We start from the raw sequence: 20,499 nt of genomic DNA, 5'->3' as shown, positions 1-20,499 counted from the left end.
TATTTGGTTTATTCATCCTTGTATTCCTCTTGCCTAAAAGAGTAGGAACTCACTAAATACTGTATTTATTGAATTCTAAAGGCTAGATAGAAGTCTTATCTAAAGAAAATACACTTGTCCTTTCCAAAGCATACAAAATAAAGTACACTGGCTGCTAACACCTATGGGAAAGGACTCAACCCAGTCCTCTATTCTACCCTGCTCAGTTAACTTTCTTCCTACTTCTGACCTCACTCCCGGGCTGTGAGCTCTGAGCTGACAGCCAACAGTCAAAAACATATAACCAGGACTTCCCTGGTGGCACAGTGGTTAAGAATCCGCCTGCCAATGCAGGGGACATGGGTTCGAGCCCTGGTCCGGGAAGATCCCACATGCAGCAGAGCAACTAAGCCCGTGCGCCACAACTACTGAGCCCGCATGCCACAACTACTCAAGCCTGGGCACCTAGAGCCTGTGCTCCACAATAAGAGAGGCAAGGCAATGAGAACCCCACGCACTGCAATGAAGAGTAGCCTCCACTCGCCGCAACTAGAGAAAGCCTGTGTGCAGCAAGAAAGACCCAATGCAGCCATAAAAAAATAAATGTACTTATTTTATTTATTTATTATTTAAAAAGCATATAACCAAGAGGCTGGGGCTCCTGCTTGCTATTTGGTCCTTCTTCCTCTAAACTTAAAGCTTAGATTTGAGCTCTAAATCTAAAAAGAAATCCTAAATTAAAAGCGATTTTCAATATTAAAATTATCTCCTTTTCTACCCACTCACTATACTTGAAGTTTTTCTTGCTCAACAATCAGAAATTAGATCTCAGTTAACTTTACCACTCATTACTGTTTAACAATCCAGTCACAGATTTCTAAGTATGGCTGAAAATACTCAAGGGACCTAAGTTAACACTGGGCAAAACCCTCCAAAAGAAGTTACTCTGCTTTCTCTCTCATACTCTCCATATGGCCTATAATTTCAAATTATGCTCCCCACAGAACCTCTATTTCAGATTTTTATCTTGTATGTATATTTGAATTGCTTTAGTGCATTTAAAACTTGCAAAATACTATGACCAAAATAGTAAGAATGCTTAATAGTAAGAAACTTAAACCAAATTGATCAACAGTATTATGCTTCAATCAGACTTTTACTTTCCAATATATCTTACAGACACCACCTGTCATTAATATGACTTAGCTTTCTCACTGTGTTTTTATCGTTTTCTTTCTTTTGGGGAAAGTGGGCGGGGAGGGGGAGGCAGTGCACATCTATTTCTCCTGTATGAAGAATGTGTTCATAGAAGGGAATGTTCTACAGAGTGAAGAAAAAGGAGAGACCAGTGTTAGTACATCATTGTTTGAATAAAAGAGATTAAATCTGGGGATAAGTATTTTGGTCTCTGGAGAGGCAAACACCATTGTGGGACAGGGATAGTTCTTTCATCAAGTTTCACAGTGGCCTAGAATGATGAAACACTCAAGACCAGCCAACTTTATATGCTCTGGTTTCAGGCTCACAATGCAGCTTTCTGATTATTAATCACCTTCGTAAGTACCTGGCCTCCCAAACACCTCCATACAAGGAACAGAAGAATGCCCTGGAAAGTAGACACAGGTAATTCAGTAGAAAAGCATAACCCCTTATGAATTACAACACTGTTATTTTAACTTACACATCAGTGAGTTCAATCAAGATGAATCATTCCAAGGTGAAATACTGAAATGGAATTTCTGGATCTTCAAGGCTAAGGCTGTGAAACGAGTGACCACATTAAGATACCATCACACCCTCTCTAGGCAGCCAGTCGGCATCCCTCTGAGAGATCTTAAGCTCAGTTCTCCCTAAAATGCCACAGTGTTACAGGAATCTTCTTTTATGTTTGATTATCCATAACCAAAACTGAGATTTTAAAAATGGATGTATGTAAATGCAAATGTCTACTGAACGATTCGATCACATTAATTCACATGAAAAGCAATAAAGGCCGAATAGGGCTTCCCTGGTGGCACAGTGGTTAAGAATCCGCCTGCCAATGCAGGAAACATGGGTTCGAACCCTAGTCTGGGAAGATCCCACATGCCGTGGATCAACTAAGCCCGTGTGCCACGACTACTGAGCCTGCGCTGTAGAACCCATGAGCCACAACTCCTGAAGCCCGTGGGCCTAGAGCCCATGCTCTGCAACGAGAAGCCACCGCAATGAGAAGCCCGGGCACTACAAAGAGTAGCCCCCGGTCACCGCAACTAGAGGAAAGCCCGCGTGCAGCAACAAAGACCCAATGCAGCCAAAAATAAATAAATAAATAAATAAATTCATTTTTAAAAAAGGCCCAATAAACAATGACAGATGAACATGATCAACATCAAATTTGACACAAGTAAAATAAAAAGCAATTTTTCACTCTCCTAACCCTGATTTTAGCAAAGATATCCTAGAGTCCTCAATTATCAAAAACTGTCAAAAAATTCTCCAAATAAAATCTTAATTTTCTTAAAGATACGCTCCAAAGGATAAGATAAATTTTAAGGGAAATATCTGTGCCTAGTGTGAATATAGATGCATTTTTAACCTCTGTATATTTTGATATCTTTCATATAATGAACATACATAATTTGAGAATTCTTGCTTTGAAGAGTCAAACAAATTAACAAAAACTACAAGAATGGATAAATAAAGCAAAACTGCAAACTTTCAAAATAATAAGATGGTATTCATCCTAAAAGGACAGAGTCACAGTTATCTATGGGCATTTTTCTACACGGTGACATTAGAAAGTTACGAGAAAATGATTTAAAACTAAGATAACAAATTCTCCCTAGCACATTCTTCATGAATCCAAGTTCTGTTAATTTGGGATAGCAAGAAGGGGGTGGGGATGAGGGGCTCTGGTCTATAAGAAATGAAAGATTCATTTTTAACCTATATTTGACATTAGTTAGAAATAGAGGGGGGAAAAGTCCCACTTACAACAGTGCCGAAAACTATAAAATATCTAGGAATAAATTTAGCAAGAAAGGTACATGAACTAGATGAAGACAGGTATTAAATCTATCAAACCTCTACTGAAGAACCTAAAACTAAAATAAGACCTCAATAAATGGAAACATCATAATAAGGAAAAGTTATCCTCATTAAAAAATGTCAGAAAAAAAAATGTCAGGCCTCCCAAAATTAATATATGAATACAGTGCAATTCCAAACACTGGGCTTGGGCTTCCCTGGTGGCACAGTGGTTAAGAATCTATCTGCCAATGCAGGGGACACGGGTTCAAGACCTGGTCTGGGAAGATCCCACATGCTGCAGAGCAACTAAGCCCATGTGCCACAACTACTGAGCCTGTGCTCTAGAGCCCACGTGCCACAACTACTGAGTCCACATGCCACAACTACTGAAGCCCGCGCACATAGAGCCCATGCCTCTCAACAATAGAAGCCACCACAATGAGAAGCCCACGCACTGCAGAGGAGCCCCCACTCGCTGCAACTAAACAAAGCCCACGCACAGCAATGAAGACCTAACACAGCCAAAAATAAAATAAATTTTTAAAAATTAATTAAAAATAAAAAAACACTGGGCTTTTCTCAGGTTTTCTGAACTCAACAGAATTATTTTCAACCCATACAGATATAAGAATAAATGTTTAAGAACAGTCAAGAAAATGGAAAAGTACAGTGACAGGAGCTATTCTTAACAGAGTGTAAGTTTCTATAAAGTTATGATATTCAAAACAGTAAAATAATGGTACAGGAAGAATAAAACAGAACATCCAGAAATAGAGCAAACATATATGGGAACTTTACATATGATAAGGTGGCATTTAATTCATTGAGAAAAGGATGGTTTATTTAGTCTAGACATAGTTGGCTCTTTATACAAAGGAAAACCATAAGACCCCTTCACACTATATAAAAATTAACTCCAGATTAATAAACGCATGTGTTATATAACAAAGAATTAATGTACCATAAGATGTTCCTAAAAGATAAGGAGAAAAATAACTTGAAAGAAAAATGAACCAAGGACATAGACAATTCTCAGTAAAGGAAATCCAAAAGGCCAAAAATCATATCAAAAGAGGCTAGCTCCAGCAATAGTCAAGGAAATAAAATTAAGACGAAACTGAGAAACCATTTACCAACTAGCAGAGCAGCAAAAATTAAATTAAGTAATTACGTCTAATGATGTGATGTTATGGAGAACCCACTGCTAGTGGAGATGGAAATTATGACAACCTATTTAGAGAGTAATCTGGCAATAATAACATTTAAAATATAATTCCTTAAAAAAATAAATAAAATATAATTCCTTTAACTCAGAAATTCCACCTTGGAGATTCTAGCCTATAGAAATAATAGCATCAGCAAATAAGGTGACATGTACAAGGATGTTTACTGTAGCGCTGTTTGTAGTGGCAAAATCTAGAAACAGCCCAAACGTCCACAAGAAAATAACTGAATAAGTTACGTAGAGTACATCCATACGATGAGACATAATAGGGATATTTAAAAAAACAAGATAGAATTATATTTACTGACTATGATGTGTTAAGAAAACCTTGTTACAGAGTAACATAAAAAGTATGATCAAAAAAAAAAAGGTATGCTCTACCTTTTGTAAAAACAAAGAATCCTTATATATGCACATTTATGTTGTATATATAGTACTTAACAAAGCATGGAGAGAAATGTTGAAGTATACCCATAACCTGGTAAAATGGCTAGGCTGTAAAAACAAAGAATCCTTATATATGCACATTTATGTTGTATATATAGTACTTAACAAAGCATGGAGAGAAATGTTGAAGTATACCCATAACCTGGTAAAATGGCTAGGCAGTAATAACAAAGGGATTAGGGAAATGAACAGCTTTTTTAGAAGTATGTCTTTAGATTTTTTTCATTTATTACAATGGACCTCTATGATGTTGTAAATTAAATAAATTAAGGACTTTTAAAAATCCTCAGCACTATTAAAGTAGATTATTCAAACACAAGGGGAGAGGGACTTCCCTGGTGGCGCAGTGGTTAAGACTCCTTGCTCCCAATGCAGGGAGCCTGGGTTCAAGCCCTGATCAGGGAACTATATCCCACGTGCATGCCGCAACTAAGAGTTCACATGCCACAACTAAGGAGCCCACATGCCACAACTAAGACCCAGTGCAACCGAATAAATATTAAAAAAAAATTCACTTTGTTATACAGCAGAAACTAACACAATATTGTAAAGCAATTACACTCCAATAAAGATGTTAAAAAACAAAAAACACAAAGGGAGAGTGAGTAACAAATCACTGAACTATCAACATATTTCCACTTTGGGGGAAAAGACTGAAGTTCTCAACTTACTATTAGTTTCTTCAGTATAATGAATTACATAATAGGTATTCAAAAGAAAGAAAAAAGATGGCAGGAAGAGTAGATTTCTTTGCTGTCACTTGAAGCTTTTGCATAAGAAAGAGTCTGAACAAATTGCAAAGAGGAAAGGATAATATCAATTTTCGACTTAAACATCTAAATAATATTTTCAAAGACACAAGATAAGGTTTTGTATATGTTCTAAACCTGAAAATAAACTTCACTAACATCAACTCTATCGGTCACAAGTAAATGACCTGTAGTAAACTTCCATAGCTCACTTAGGACCCTGACTGCTTTTGGCTTGACCAATTACCATATATCTGAGGACCTGAACATGTTTCCATATTATTTTCATTCACATCATCTATTCTGCAGAGTAGCTACTAAGTGCCAGGCACTGTGCTATGTACTAGGGATGCCATCAATTAGATAGTTCTTGTCCTCTGAAGCTCAGGAAAAGCAAACAATTCAACAAATACTAAAAAAAAAAAGTACTATACTCCTTTGCCTGGTGTAGAGAGGAAGGAAGAATAGGTTCACCAGATGGAAGGAGAAAGAAAAGCATTCCAGGTAAAAGCAGAACAGGTACAATGAATGAAAGAACATGGAGTATTCAAGGAACAGCAAAAAGTTCAGTGTGTGTAAATAGAATAATATAACCAAGTGCTAGTAAAGTCAAATTGTAAGCAACTTCCTCATTCTACTTTCTTAAATAATCAACACCATCTATTAAGCTTTCATCATGTAAAGTTTCTAAAGAAAATACAGAGGTCATGTCTTCACTGACAGAGAGAAATACACATTTTAAAAAATCAAATATATTTATTGAGTACTATCAGAAAAAGAGGCTCAGGGACTTCCCTGGTGGTCCGGTGGCTGGGACCCCATGCTCCCAATGCATGGGGCCAGGGTTCGACCCCTGGTCAGGGAGATGGATCCCACGTGCTGCAACAGAGCGCCTCATGCCGCAACTAAGACCCGATGCAGCCAAATAAATAAATAAGTAAATATTTTTGAAAAAGAAAAAGAGACTCTTTTTTGTTTGGTTGACTGTTTTTTAAATTTTTGGCCACACAGAGTGGCATGCAGGATCTTAGTTCCCTGACCAGGGATCGAACCCACACCCCCTGCAATGGAAGCAGTCTTAACCACTGGACCGCCAGAGAAAGCCCAAGACTGCTGCTTCTTACAACAGTTTTTCTTCGGTAATCATACCCAAAAAACCCTAATATCTACAAAGATTCAATTAACTCTACACAGTGTACCTATTTTTTCAGTTAGTTTCCCCATTTATTTCAAACCAGTATTTTCACCATATTTTAAAAGTATCATGTTATGAAAAATTTCAAAAAGTGGGAAGGGAATCTTTCGTGCAGACTTTAAAAAGGAATTTAAAAAATTAACTTCCCTTCCTTTTCTTCAGCTTGAAACTGAACAATTTCCCAAGAGTGAGGTTTAGTAAGTAGCTACTAAACTGAGCTGCAAAAACACTGATGGAACTTCTTTTAATTTGAGTTGTTCAACTGTGTGATCATTTACAAAAGTTACATCTTATAACCAAGTAGTATACATCATCTATGCTCTGACAGTCTTAATTTTAACCCAAAGGCTTATAAGGAGGGGAGTGCAAATATTTTACAGTTCCAAAGATCTAAGTTCATGTCTTTCTCATATTTGCTCTTCCCAAGAATCCATAACATTAACCTCAAAGCCAGATAAGCTGCAAAGCCTAGGATGCTCAGCCCAACACAATCAGCTATAACATGCAAACTGGAGTGAGCAAAGCAACTGCATATCACGTTACACTGTGACTGCTGCACTGTAACAACAGAGAAAGGAGGGTAAAAACTACTTGCCTTTAAGATGTCCTTAATTATTAATAAAGTGCAAAGGTCACATATGTTTTCTCCATCTTTAAAAAAAGAAAAAACATTTTTTTTCCCTTCTAAGACTGTTTTTCACTGGTAATACTTATAACTCATTAATTTTCTCTCTCCAATGGTCTGAGTAGGCCAAAACAAGGCCCCCCCAAAAGAGGCAAAATTTCCAAGTACCTAGTGAAAAAAGCATTTCTCGTTTTAATCATATTATCCTAACCCTTGCCCGTTTTTGTACAAAAGTGTTAGTTAATACTGACTCAACAAGTTTGGCAAGTGTGGGGGTTTTTTTCTTCCACTTTTGGACTCTTCAAACTTTGACAAGAGATTGTTCCAGTAAGCAGAACTCATGGCAAATTAAGCGTTTTATGTTACTCCTTCAGTGAAGAAAAACCTTACATGTACTTTGAAGGCAGAAATGACGCCTTTACTGATAAAAAATTTTCTATACAAAAAGCAAATGGAGGGCTTCCCTGGTGGCGCAGTGGTTAAGAATCCGCCTGCCAATGCAAGAAACACGGGTTCGAGCCCTGGTCCGGGAAGATCCCACATGCCACGGAGCAACTAAGCCCATGTGCCACAACTAAAGAGCCTGTGCTCTAGAGCCCGCGAACCACAACTACTGAGCCCACGTGCCACGACTACTGAAGCCCACGCACCTAGAGCCCATGCTCCGCAATAAGAGAAGCCACCACAATGAGAAGCGCACACACCGCAACGAAGAATAGCCCCCGCTCGATGCAACTAAAGAAAGCCCACATGCAGCAATGAAAACCTAATGCAGCCAAAAATAAATAAATAAATATTTTTAAAAAGCAAATGGAAAAATCCTAATACTTTTTAACAAAGATGATTCTCAAAACCTATAAACCAAGAAACATAAGAACTTAGATAAATCTATATGTTCCCTTTATTTTAAAACTGCTACTTTAATACCATCCTGCATGAAAGAAACTGAATGTAAGTAACAAAGGGATGAAGAACGCCAAAATCAACTGAGAACGATTCATAAAGGAAGACTGAATGATAAGCACCTAAAACAGATAAACAGGTTGCTGCAGTTTGAAGAAAGGAATAGTTTTAGATTTTCTGAAGCTAAATCTAAATAAGAGTTTTAAAGTTTTGATATCAAATCCTGCTGTATACACAAAATTTTTAAATTCTCAGCAAATGCAAATAAGGGGATTAAGCATTTTGAAAATCTGTTTTGGTATGTATTTTCCCAATTCAATTTTTTTAATTAAAAAATAATCTTTTGGAAAATACTCATTCAACTTTTTCAATTTGCATAGAGTTGTTACAAATCACATAAAAACTTGAGTTTTTGTTTTTGTACACGACTGATTTCAAGACTACTTTAAAAATAGTGAGATGAAATATCACCAAGGCATTGCTGACAATTTTTGTACTTTATAGTTTCACTCTAAAATTCATCTTCAAATCTAGAACTGCTGTCAGTGAAACAGATCAAAGAACAAGCAACTGCTCCAAAAGAAAATAAACTGAGGTTTCCTAAACAATGTTTATTTCAAGTATAATCCCAAGAACCCCTTAGACAAAACAGACATTCAAGTATGTGCTGATCAATCAAAGGTGCACTAAAATAGGTGCTTCCCTGGTGGTGCAGTGGTTAAGAATCTGCCGGCCAATGCAGGGTACACGGGTTCGAGCCCTGGTCCAGGAAGATCCCATATGCCGCAGAGCAACTAAGCCTGCACTAAGCAACTAAGCCTGCACTCAAGAGCCCGCGGGCCACAACTCCTGAAGCCCGGGCGCCTGAAGCCCACGCTCTGCAACAAGAGAAGCCACCACAACGAGAAGCCTGCACACCGCAACGAAGAGTAGCCCCTGCTCACCACAACTAGAGAAAGCCCACACACAGCAACAAGGACCCAACGCAGCCAAAAATAAATAAATAAAATAAATAATAATAAAAATTTTTTAAATGTGCACTAAAATAAACACTTTACTTATCATTTGCAAGGCAAAGGATGCTTTCTCCAATTGAACGCAAACTACCTAAGAATGAATGACATTTAAATACCAGTACATAATACCATGAAATGAACTGAGTAAATAACACCTATCTGATAGCTCTTCCAATACCTTGTTTTAAAAGTGTATCTAGAGACTTCCCTGGTGGCGCAGTGGTTAAGAATCCGCCTGCCAAGGCACTGGTTCGAGCTCTGGTCTGGGAAGACCCCACATGCCGTGGAGCAACTAAGCCCATGCACCACAACTACTGAGCCTGCGCTCTAGAGCCCGCGAGCCACAACTACTGGGGCCGTGTGCACAACTACTGAAGCCCACACACCTAGAGCCCGTGCTCCTTAACAAAGACGAGCCACCCCAATGAGAAGCCCGCACACCGCAACCAAGAGTAGCCCCTGCTCACTGCAACTAGAGAAAGCCTGTGCGCAGCAACGAAGACTCAATGCAGCCAAAGATAAATAAATAAATTTATTTATTTAAAAAATAAATAAAATAAAAAATATATATAAAAGTGTATCTCAGAAATGGAACATTTCAGTTACAACTACAAGGGGATACTTAGTAAATGAGTGAAGATTCCATATGTTCTGTTTGACAGTTCTTCAAACCAAAAGAGAAAACTCCATAGCTTCAGAGTAAATACACAAATAGTAAATATATTTTTGAAAAGCCTCCTTAAAACAAATAACAAGAACACTATTTACAATGAAAACATTCACTTTTCTACTAAGACATCATAAGACTAGTACAGGAATTTATCTACCTGATAATAACCTGATAAGAACAACGCACTTATACATGGATTAGAAGTATTAAAAGATTTGATCCAGTTCAAGTTATAAATTTAAGTTTCAGCAGTCACTAGGCTACAATCTCAAATAAGTTATTTCTCTTTTGCAGATGTTAAAACGCAGGCTGAGGTGAAATAGAGGTGACTCAATCACACCTAACTTGAAATGTAAGAAATAATCAGTGAATTGCAGTGAAATGCTTTTTATTCAAGCATGCTATACTGCAAAACATATGTTAAGAGTAGAATAAAATTGGTGAAATTATGGGTACCTGGAGAGTCTATATTTTTAAAACAAAAGTTAAGGGGTATACAGTCTGACAAGCACTATGGAGAACAGTAAAAGTGAGTATTTAAAATCCAACTATCTCCAGAAAAATCCAATACTCGAAGTCAATCCAAGTATCTTTTTGGAGTTAGTCAACGAAGAACACTACTGTACAAACCAGTTGAAAGTTAAAATCACTAAGAAATTTTCATTCACTCCTCTCTTCTGTTAACTAATCCCTACCGTAGCCAAAAAAGTTACTTTCCTTTCTACCAATGTCAGATTAAGATTCTTTTTCAAAAAAAAAAAAATTCTTTTTCACAGGCAGATTTCCATGGTCAGGGATATACATCAAGAAAAATACTAAGTGTCAAAAAGTACCCAAAAGCTAAGTGTTCAGCACAGAAAAGGGAACCCACAAATGAGAAAACATTTGACAGCCTCTGCCTACCACCTTCCCCCCCAAAGCCCTTTAATGAACTTTATAAACATTTACTGTTGAAGTACACTCTGAGCGAGTGGTTCGACGAATCTCCTATACCTAACAAGGAAACACAACCAACGTCCCGACTCGGTCAAGAAGATCGGGAGAATTATTAGTTATCGACGCCTGCAGGATCAGGAGTTTGAGAGAAGAGTAAGCAGTGTATTCGCAGATGAGTTTAAGAAAATAGAGGAGAGAGAAAAAAGCCCGGAAAATTGGGAAAGAAGTTGGTCGGAAGGCTAGAGAGAAGCGAGGCCAATGTCCAGTTTGAAAAGAACGGCAATGCAGGTGCAGACGACGTTCAACTGAGCATTTGGAAGTGCTGAAGAGAGTTCCACGAAAGACCTGACCCAGGTACGAGATACAAGAACGCTGATACGTGGCATAGAGAATACACGCGGGGGTGAGACCCGCCCCGCAAACCCTAGGCTCTCTGAATGAGCCCCAAAAGGAGGAGCGCAGGCTGAGAAAATCAATGGGTCCAAGGAGGCCCGCACCGGCCGGGCAACGCCACAGCAAGGAACGCAGCCGCGCGCGGACCCTCCCGGTCCGACGCTTCGGGGTCGGCGCTCAAGAAGTCGTAACAACCCCTGAGCTCCGGGCCCCTCCTGGCCCAGCTTCTGTCCTCTCTTCACCCCCCACGGTCTGGGACCGGACACCTGGGATTGACAGGAAGCTTCTGGCCGAGCGCTCCCGGCAGGCGCGGGGTAAAAAAGGCAATATGCTCTTTGCGCCGCGAGTGACACTCACCGGCCCGAAACCTCGAACGAAACCTGCAGCTCCGGGGGCGGCGGCAGCGGCAGCAGTGGCAGCAGGGGCAGCAGGAACCTAACATCCAAAATGGCGGCTCCCTCGGCCTCACCACCGCTACTGCAGGCGGAGGGATCCGTAGGTCGGAAGGAGTTTTTAACTAACTTTGCACACTATCGCAGAAACTTCGGTCCCTATCTCCTTCTGCTTGTCGATCCCGCGTCCCCTGACCGCAACTTCTCGTGCCTCCCCTCTCCTATTATCCAAGAACTCGGACCCCACCGAGGACTATTTGCCAAGGAGGAGGTGACTGCTCCTGGCAGAGCGACGCAAAGCGTAGCAAGAATCGGGGCTGTCACTGATGACGCGAGACGCCGCTGCCGAGTCACCGCTGCGAAGAGTCTGAGCGAGAAAGATCCGGTCGACCCCAGAGCCCACGCACATTGGTTCCGCTTTGGTGGAAGTGTGGGGGCTACCAGGAAGTGACGGGGCCACCTGAAGAGGGTGGGGCTAGCAAGGTAGCGAAGGAAGTAGGGAGGCGAGGCAGATGGGGGCGGAGAACACTGAACCAGGCTGTGCCGGTCCTAATCCACCAGAACCCCAAATTCTCACCCATCACGTTTGAGACCTTAGCTTTCTCTTTAGGTTAACTTCAGGAACATGCTCCAAGTGGTCTTGGATTCTGAGGTTTTTATGGCATCTTTGCAATGTATTTTATAAAAATAAAAAGGATGACACAGAAGAATAGATTCCAAGCCCAGTATCACCTTTCAACCTGTGCATTGAACAAGATATTTAAACTCTCTGGGCTTCAATTTCCTCAAATGTAAAAAGAGAGGATTTGGACTAGTGATAGCTGAAACCATTCCATAATGGGCTTTCTGACTGATTCCATGCACTAATGACCTGAGCCAAAACAGTCCAACCATACAGGTCCTGGCTTGATAAATAATCACTAACACCTGACACGAATATTTTCCATGTTTATGTAAAGAGAGCCAAGATATCTTGGCCCGTTTAAATGAAAGGTGACCTACCATTCCTTCAGATGAAATGGCAATGAAGTATCCCTGAAAGTGAATAAAGCAGAGCACCTAGCTAGATGACAAAGAGAACTGAACTAACCACAAATCTTGAGTTTAGGACCTGTCATCAGCAGGAGGTTGTACTTTTTTACTTTGCGGGTTTCATGCAGGGGATTTCAAAACAGTTTACAAAAATTCAATTTAGTAGGCCCGCCTGTACAATTTCGTTCTTGAACTACTGGGGCATGCCAAGTGGCCGTAAAGAAAGGAGGCCAAGGGCGTAATAATAGTAATTATCATTTTTCATTATCAAATATTGATATCACATTGTTTATAAAAGCATCTTCGTATATGTAATCTAATTTGACCCTCGCGACAACCGCCTGAGTCAGACTAGACAAGCATAAGTAACTTAGTTTTACAAATAAGGAGACTGAGGCTCAGAGAAGCTGTAACTTGCTAAACGACCCTCCCTCTCTCCTCCCCAACTAGGGTTCATCTATGTGGTACCACCTTAGGAGTTAGAAAATTGTAGGTACCCACTCACCCTCCCCCACACTGAGTGGTATCAACCGAGAGCAAATGATTTGGGGAGCAGAATGCTTATGGAATTCAGTCACTTCATATCCCCTCCATGCGCTACTGTATAGTACAGCTCTTGATCACAGGGCAAGTAAAGTGTAAAACTAGAACACCATAATAATGCCATAACGCAGATTTCACGGAGGTATAGCTATACATGCTAAAGTACATTATGGGGCTCCCGTAAAAGTAAGGAGTGTGCAGGTTCCAAAGCAGTTACCTACAGCATTCTGTTTGCAAGTCACAAAAATTTGCTTAGAAGTCGAATTTAAGTGTTTACCATTGCAAACCACAAAAGAAAAGTTAAACTATCTTCTTAAGAAACAGGAAGGAGCTTGGATTCTACCATGCCAAGTGGCAGAACATTAAAGAGAAAATGACAGACATTATAAAATGTAAATCCTCTTCATGTATTTTTTTACTTATATTTATCTTTATAATTACTAAGCTCCTCTCGTAATGCAACTGAAAATTAAAAGCAATTGACCCAATATATAGCATAATCATCATTATCCTGGGATCTTTGGTTTCTGTGGCTGGCTATTAAAGTTTGGGAAAACTTACTGCCCATCTACTCAAACATAACCTCAAATTTCAGATAAATAAATTACAGCACATCAATAAAGTAGAATGCTATGCTGCCAATAAAAATGAAGCTACACCTCTATCTTTATTAGCAGGGTATGGCAGATTTTTAAAAACATATTACAAAATAGTATTATAGGGCTTCCCTGGTGGCGCAGTGGTTAAGAATCTGCCGGCCAATGCAGGGGACACCGGTTCAAGCCCTGGTCCGGGAAGATCCCACATGCTGTCGAGCAACTAAGCCCATGCACCACAACTACTGAGCCTGCGCTCTAGAGCTCAGGACCACAACTACTGAAGCCCACATGCCTAAAGCCCATGCTCCACAACAAGAGAAGCCACCACAATGAGAAGCCCACGCACTGCAATGAGGAGTCGCTCCCGCTCGCCACAACTAGACAAAGCCTGCGCGCAGCAACAAAGACCCAACGCAGCCAGAAATAAATAAAATAATATTTTTAAATTTTAATTTATTTATGGCTGTGTTGGGTCTTCGTTTCTGTGAGAGGGCTTTCTCTAGTTGCAGCAAGTGGGGCCCACTCTTCATCGCGGTGCGCGGACCTCTCACTATCGCGGCCTCTCGTGTGGAGCACAGGCTCCAGACGCGCAGGCTCAGTAATTGTGGCTCACGGGCCTAGCCGCTCGGTGGCATGTGGGATCTTCCCAGACCGGGGCACGAACCCGTGTCCCCACTAAAATAAATTTTTAAAAAATAGTATTATAGGGCTTCCCGGTTGAGAATCCGCCTACCGATGCAGGCGACACGGGTTCGTGCCCCGGTCTGGGAAGATCCCACATGCCGCGGAGCGGCTGGGTCCGTGAGCCATGGCCACTGAGCCTGCGGGTCCGGAGCCTGTGCTCCGCAACGGGAGAGGCCGCAACAGTGAGAGGCCCGCGTACCGCAAAAAATAAAATAAAATAAAATGAGCTTGTAAAAAGTGTATATATACACAGAAAAAATGTTGAAGGATAAAACTAAAATGTAAAAGTGATTACCTTTGGATGGTGGGATTATAGAGGACTTTTATTTTCTTTATTACGTTTTGTTTTTTGCAATAAGTATACTGTATTTTTATCTGGAAAAAAAGACTTTCACATTTGGGGGGGGGAAAGTCCTTATAAGATAATGTAGTTTTATGGATCCAAATACTAGAGGAGATTTTTGTTTTTATTTGTTTTAATTTATTTTACTTTATTTATTTTTGGCTGTGTTGGGTCTTTGTTGTTGCGCGTGGGCTTTCCCTAGTTGCGGCAAGTGGGGGCCACTCCCTGTTGCGGTTCCCGGGCCTCTCATTGTGGCGGCTTCTCCTGTTGCGGAGCATGGGCTCCAGGGGCACGGGCCCAGTAGTTGTGGCACACAGGCTCAGTAGTTGTGGCTCATGGGCTCTAGAGAACAGGCTCAGTAGCTGTGGCACACGGGCTTAGTTGCTCCGCAGCATGTGGGATCTTCCCAGACCAGGGCTTGAACCCGTGTCCCCTGCATTGGCAGGCGATTCTTAACCACTGTGCCACCAGGAAAGTCCCAGATTTTTGTTTTGAAAACAGCAACAACCAGAAAGGATTCAACAAATTTCCAGCAATAGATAATGGTTGGGGAAAAAAGATCATTGTTTTTATGGTTTTGTTTATTATTGATAACTAGTATGCTTCGATTTAACAAATAATAACAACAAAAACCAAAAACAAACTGAAGAGGCATCTCCAGGAGTCAGACCACTCAGATGTCAGTCCTGGCTGGGTTTAACTGAATTTGTGCCCTGAGCAAAGTGTTTAATATCTCTGAACCTGTTTCCTCGGCTGTCCAATATTTATTTATGACTTGCTTTATTCCAGAATGGATTCTAAGTGGCTTATTATCCAGAGGGATCAAATGTGTGAAAGCACTTTGAAAAGTATCAGGCATCATGAGAATATAAGTGTAAACACTTTTTGTGCCACCTCATAATTCAACCAAATCATTTACTGATTGCCCACTACTGGTGCAGTAGTGTGTTCTGTCTTACAATTTACAAAAATATTTTCATATATATTGATTCATTTGCTCCTCACCCACCATGAGCTTGTAAGCCATGCAGGCACTATAGCATAGTAGTTAAAAGTGTTGTTTTCTGGTGCCAGACTGCCTGGATTTAAACTTGCTCTTCCTCTCTTCATTGTGTGGCCTTCAGCAAGTTCCCTAACATCTCTGAGCATTTCTGAACCTCAGTGTACCCGTCTGTAAAATGGAGTTAATAGTAGCACCAGCATCTTGGGACTTCCCTGACGGTCCAGTGGTTAGAACTCCACATTTTCACTGCAGAGGGCATGGGGTTGATCCCTGGTTGGGGAACTAAGGTCCCACATGCCACGTGGCATGGCCAAAAAAAAAAGTATCATCAGCATCTTAAGGCTGATATGATCATTAAATGAGCTGATACATGTAAAGTATTTAGAAACAGCAGGTGGCACTAAGTAAGGACTCAATAGATATTAGCTCTTTTTAGGATAAATATTATCATCCCTATTTTAGATACAAGGAAACAGAAGGTCAGGGAAATTAAATGATTTGTCACAGCTTCAAACAGCAGAGATCAGATTCAAATCTAGATCGTCCAACTTTGAAAGTCACTTTTAGTCCATACAGTAATCATTCAATGAATGTGCTGCCTGAGTCTTTCCACTACACCACACTGCCCTGGGTGCACAGAATATGTAATAGACAATGCAAAAGAGACAGTCCCTACCCTGCAGATAATTATAATCTCATTGAGGAAAACTGGATTTTTTTTAATCCAGAAAAATATCAGTGATATTATTACTCAGCAGATAAGTCCTAGTTCCCCAAAATCAGAAATATGAGAGGTCACTGGGCACCAGAGCAGTGAAAGATGGTTTTTGGAAGACGTGGCATGTCAGTTGGAATCTGTGGTACTAGAAGGGGACCTGTTCTCTTGGGCCTAGATGCCGCAGGATTCTTAAGTGACCCGGTATCAGCAGCTGAAGCCATATGACCTTTGCAGCGCATGGGGAAAGCTCTCACTACAGAAACGTGGTCAGCGTCTTTCACAAGGGACTCTTCCTGCTTCTCCACGTGCCAGAGCCCTCAGCGTAGAAAGAAAAGGAAAGAGGGGATGCAACCCTGGAGGAAATACACTGACGTGAGTCAAAGAGGCAGTTCCACTGGCCTGTTTTGCTATCCTTTGAGTCACCTGAATCTATAAATAAGCCTGAGAGACAGAGTAAAATTAGTCCCTCTGTTTTCTATGTAATGTTTGCACAAAAAGCATTTTTACAATTCTTTTAAGGGTGGCCCCTAAGCACAATTTATCCTGGCCTGAGAAAAGGTTTTAGGAATCAATCCTACAGTTATAACAAAAACCAGAAATGATGTAAAAATTAATTTTCCAACAGCTAACTCCATACACTCTTTGGCCTCCTACCAAGAGCATTAGAAATCTGCTATATGTTCCTTCAAAGTAAAGACCAAAGTCCAGAGGATATGAGGCTCTGACAAGCTCCCTCTTAGCTTTTTAAGGACTTTTTAAAAAGAGGAAACCCATAACTAATAAGAACCTGCTGTTTAAAAAAAAAAAAAAGAGGCCACCTGAGATGTTTTATGTCACAATATTTTTAATTAATTAATTAATTAGATTTTTGGCTGCGTTGGGTCTTCGTTGTTGCACACGGGCTTTCTCTAGTTGTGGCGAGCAGGGGGTACTCTATTGCGGTGGCTTCTCTTGTTGCGGAGAATGGACTCTAGGTGTGCGGGCTTCAGTAGTTGTGGCACGCAGGCTCAGTCGTTGTGGCTCACGGGCTTAGTTGCTCCACAGCATGTGGGATCTTCCCAGACCAGGGCTTGAACCCGTGTCCCCTGCATTAGCAGGCGGATTCTTAACCACTGCGCCACCAGGGAAGTCCCTATGTCACAATATTTTGTTTTTTCTAGAGTAGCTGTACTTCGTGTGTAAACGATTCTATACTATGCTGGCACCTTTGTAGTGAAAAATCTTACCAGATATGAGACTGCAACCACCTCAAACCCCAACTTGAGGAAATGGCGCCAGTTTCCTGTTTAGGAAGACAAAACTGAGGAGGGGGACTTGGGGGGGGAATGAAGGCAGTCGAAAGGTACAAACTACCAGTTATAAGATAAATAAGTACTAGGGATGTTAGGTACAACATGATAATGAAAGTTGCTAAGAGAATAAACCCTAAGAGTTCTCATCACAAGAAAAAAAAATTAACTTTGTACCTATTTGAGATGATGGGTGTTCACTAAACTTGTGATAATCACTTCATGACGTACGTAAGTCAAATCATTATGCTGTATACCTTATTCTTCTACAGTGCTGTGTGTCAATTATATCTCAATAAACTGGAAGAAAAAGAACAACTGAGGCCACCAGAGAAGGATGCACCATCCAGAAACAGAGCAGGGCTTCTGACTCATTGTTTCCTACTCAAGTTATTTTATTTCCTTAGTATGGGCACTGTCATTTCCCTGGAAGGATTCACGGTAAAATGGTTTACTTTTCCTTTAAGTGCATAGCCCCAACCTTGTTCTTTTAAAATCAGTCAGTCCTACAAGTTGCTTTAAAATTAGCCTGGGGGCTTCCCTGGTGGCGCAGTGGTTGAGAGTCCGCCTGCCGACGGAGGGGACACGGGTTCGTGCCCCGGTCTGGGAAGATCCCACATGCCGCGGAGCGGCTGGGGCCGTCCGGAACATGTGCTCCGCAAAGGGAGAGGCCACAATAGTGAGAGGCCCGCGTACCTCAAAAAAAAAAAAAAATTAGCCTGGGAAGTCCAAGAAGTGTTGGGACATCCGCAGTAACTGGGGCAGCCAGTTCCTGGTACCCACTTCAGAGAACACCAAACTCCTCCGCCAAGCTATTCACACATGCCAGAGGATGATCTAGGACTTGACCAGGTGCCAGGGTGAGGTGGCTTATCCCAAGGAGAGGCAGACAGAGAACCATAAAGTTTAAGAGATGAAAGATATTGTAAATGAGAAAACTACAGACCCACACACAGGTGGACATATTAAAATTTGTGCCCAGGAACCCTGATTCCCAAAAAAATCGGCAATCCAGGACTAAGGAATTAGGTGGTTTCATCAGCATTTCAAGTCTCGGGTAAGAGCTTCAAAATCGACTTCCTCAAAACCATAATGACATTGTTTAATATTATGAAAGTAAAGAGTATGTGTTACACATATATACTGAAGTATTTACAGATGAAATTATAGGCATAATGTTTAAGATTTACTTTAAATTCCTTCTGTATCAAAAGAAAAATAGGAAGAGATAGGTAGATGAAATAAAAGCAGCACAATATTGATAACTGTTGAAACTGAGGGATGGGTACATGAAAGTTCATTATATTATTCGCTCTAATTTTGTATATGTTTAAATTTTTCATAATAAAGTTTTCTTTGTTTTATTTTTAAGCAGAGGACTTGAATACCTAGAAGCTGAGCAATACACAAGGTGGTTCAGACAAAAATTTCAGCAAGGAAAATCAGAGTCAAATTATGTCTGAGGACTTCCCTGGTGGCACAGTGGTTAAGAATCCGCCTGCCAATGCAGGGGACATGGGTTGGAGCCCTGGTCCGGGAAGATCCCACATGCAGCGGAGCAACTAAGTCCGTGCGCCACAACTACTGAGTGTGCGCTCTAGAGCCCGCGAACCGCAACTACTGACCCAACGTGCCACAACTACTGAACCCCGCGCGCCTAGAGCCCATGCTCCGCAACAAGAGAAGCCACCGCAATGAGAAGCCCGCGCACCGCAACGAAGAGTAGCCCCCGCTCGCCGGAACTAGAGAAAGCCCGCGCAAAGCAACGAAGACCCAACGCAGCCAAAAATAAATTTAAAAAAAATTATGTCTGAAATATAAAATCTTTTAAAAAAAGAGCTTCAAGAGGTCAGAAATACTTAGGAAGGCGAAAAGAATAAAACATACCTTCATACCGAAGGAACAAAGAGTAAAAATAATTAATGCATATGGTTCTTTAGGTTTTTTTTTTTACTTCTCCAGAATTATGTACACAAAGTTATGAGATTTTTATACTATTTTCAACATAAGAGAAAATTGTTTTCACGACATAGTAATTAAATATATCTACTCTAAATCACTACACATTAAAGACTTTCAAAATTGACCAGCTCTTAAAAATGTTCTTTGCAGTCTATACTGTGGTATTGTCAAGAGGTAGATATAAGACTACAGCCCTATTTTCTCATGAATTCATCATAAAAACACATCAAATATCAGCTAAATGATTGCAAATATGCTCCCTGGCTTTAAAAAAAACTTCACAAAGATCATTTTACTATTCAAAAGCCCATTTAGAAATATGTTCTAGCGCTGCTTGGAGTCCCATTCCAGATTCAGTTTCTTTAACCATACTGACCTGTCTTTCAGGAGAAAGGGGTGAGAAATAAGGGGCTGGAGATGACAGCCCTGCTGCTAATACTGGCGATGCCCCAAATGGATCACCCGTTCCTGCTACAGTTCCACCTCCTCTGCAAAGAGCACTTTTCTTGACATCCTCGGTGAATTAACCAGGCCTGCTGGGGCTTCAGCCTGAGGCAAGAATCACATTGGCTTCTCAATTTACTACACATTTGTTCACTGCATACCTACTACACTCCAAGCACTCTTGGAAATCCGGGGGAAGAAACAGCAAGCAAGGACACGTGGTTTCTGCCCTCATGAAGTTTAGGGTCCAGGGTAAGTCAATGACAGTTACAGCAAACTTCAGGCTTACTGGCCCACATACTTCTTCTTTCTCTCTGTTTCAATGGCTGTGTTTTGAGTG

At 40.8% G+C, this 20,499-nt stretch overlaps 1 protein-coding gene across 3 annotated transcripts in view; it reads right to left on the bottom strand.

Moving 5' to 3' along the window:
* The window catches only part of AP1G1 (adaptor related protein complex 1 subunit gamma 1), an 80,514-nt gene extending 68,702 nt beyond the window's left edge, over positions 1-11,812 (bottom strand). For all 3 annotated transcript variants that reach the window (XM_060130009.1, XM_060130007.1, XM_060130010.1), the window contains exon 1: positions 11,508-11,812. The gene's annotated coding sequence lies outside the window, so the exon portion shown is untranslated. The remainder of the gene's footprint in view (positions 1-11,507) is intronic.
* Between the last annotated feature and the right edge of the window lie 8,687 nt (positions 11,813-20,499).

This window comes from Lagenorhynchus albirostris, chromosome 19 (assembly GCF_949774975.1).
Source record: "Lagenorhynchus albirostris chromosome 19, mLagAlb1.1, whole genome shotgun sequence".
Classification (NCBI taxonomy): Eukaryota; Metazoa; Chordata; class Mammalia; order Artiodactyla; family Delphinidae; genus Lagenorhynchus; species Lagenorhynchus albirostris.
Note: the sequence above shows the minus strand (reverse complement) of the source record. Positions and strands in the feature narration are given on the sequence as shown.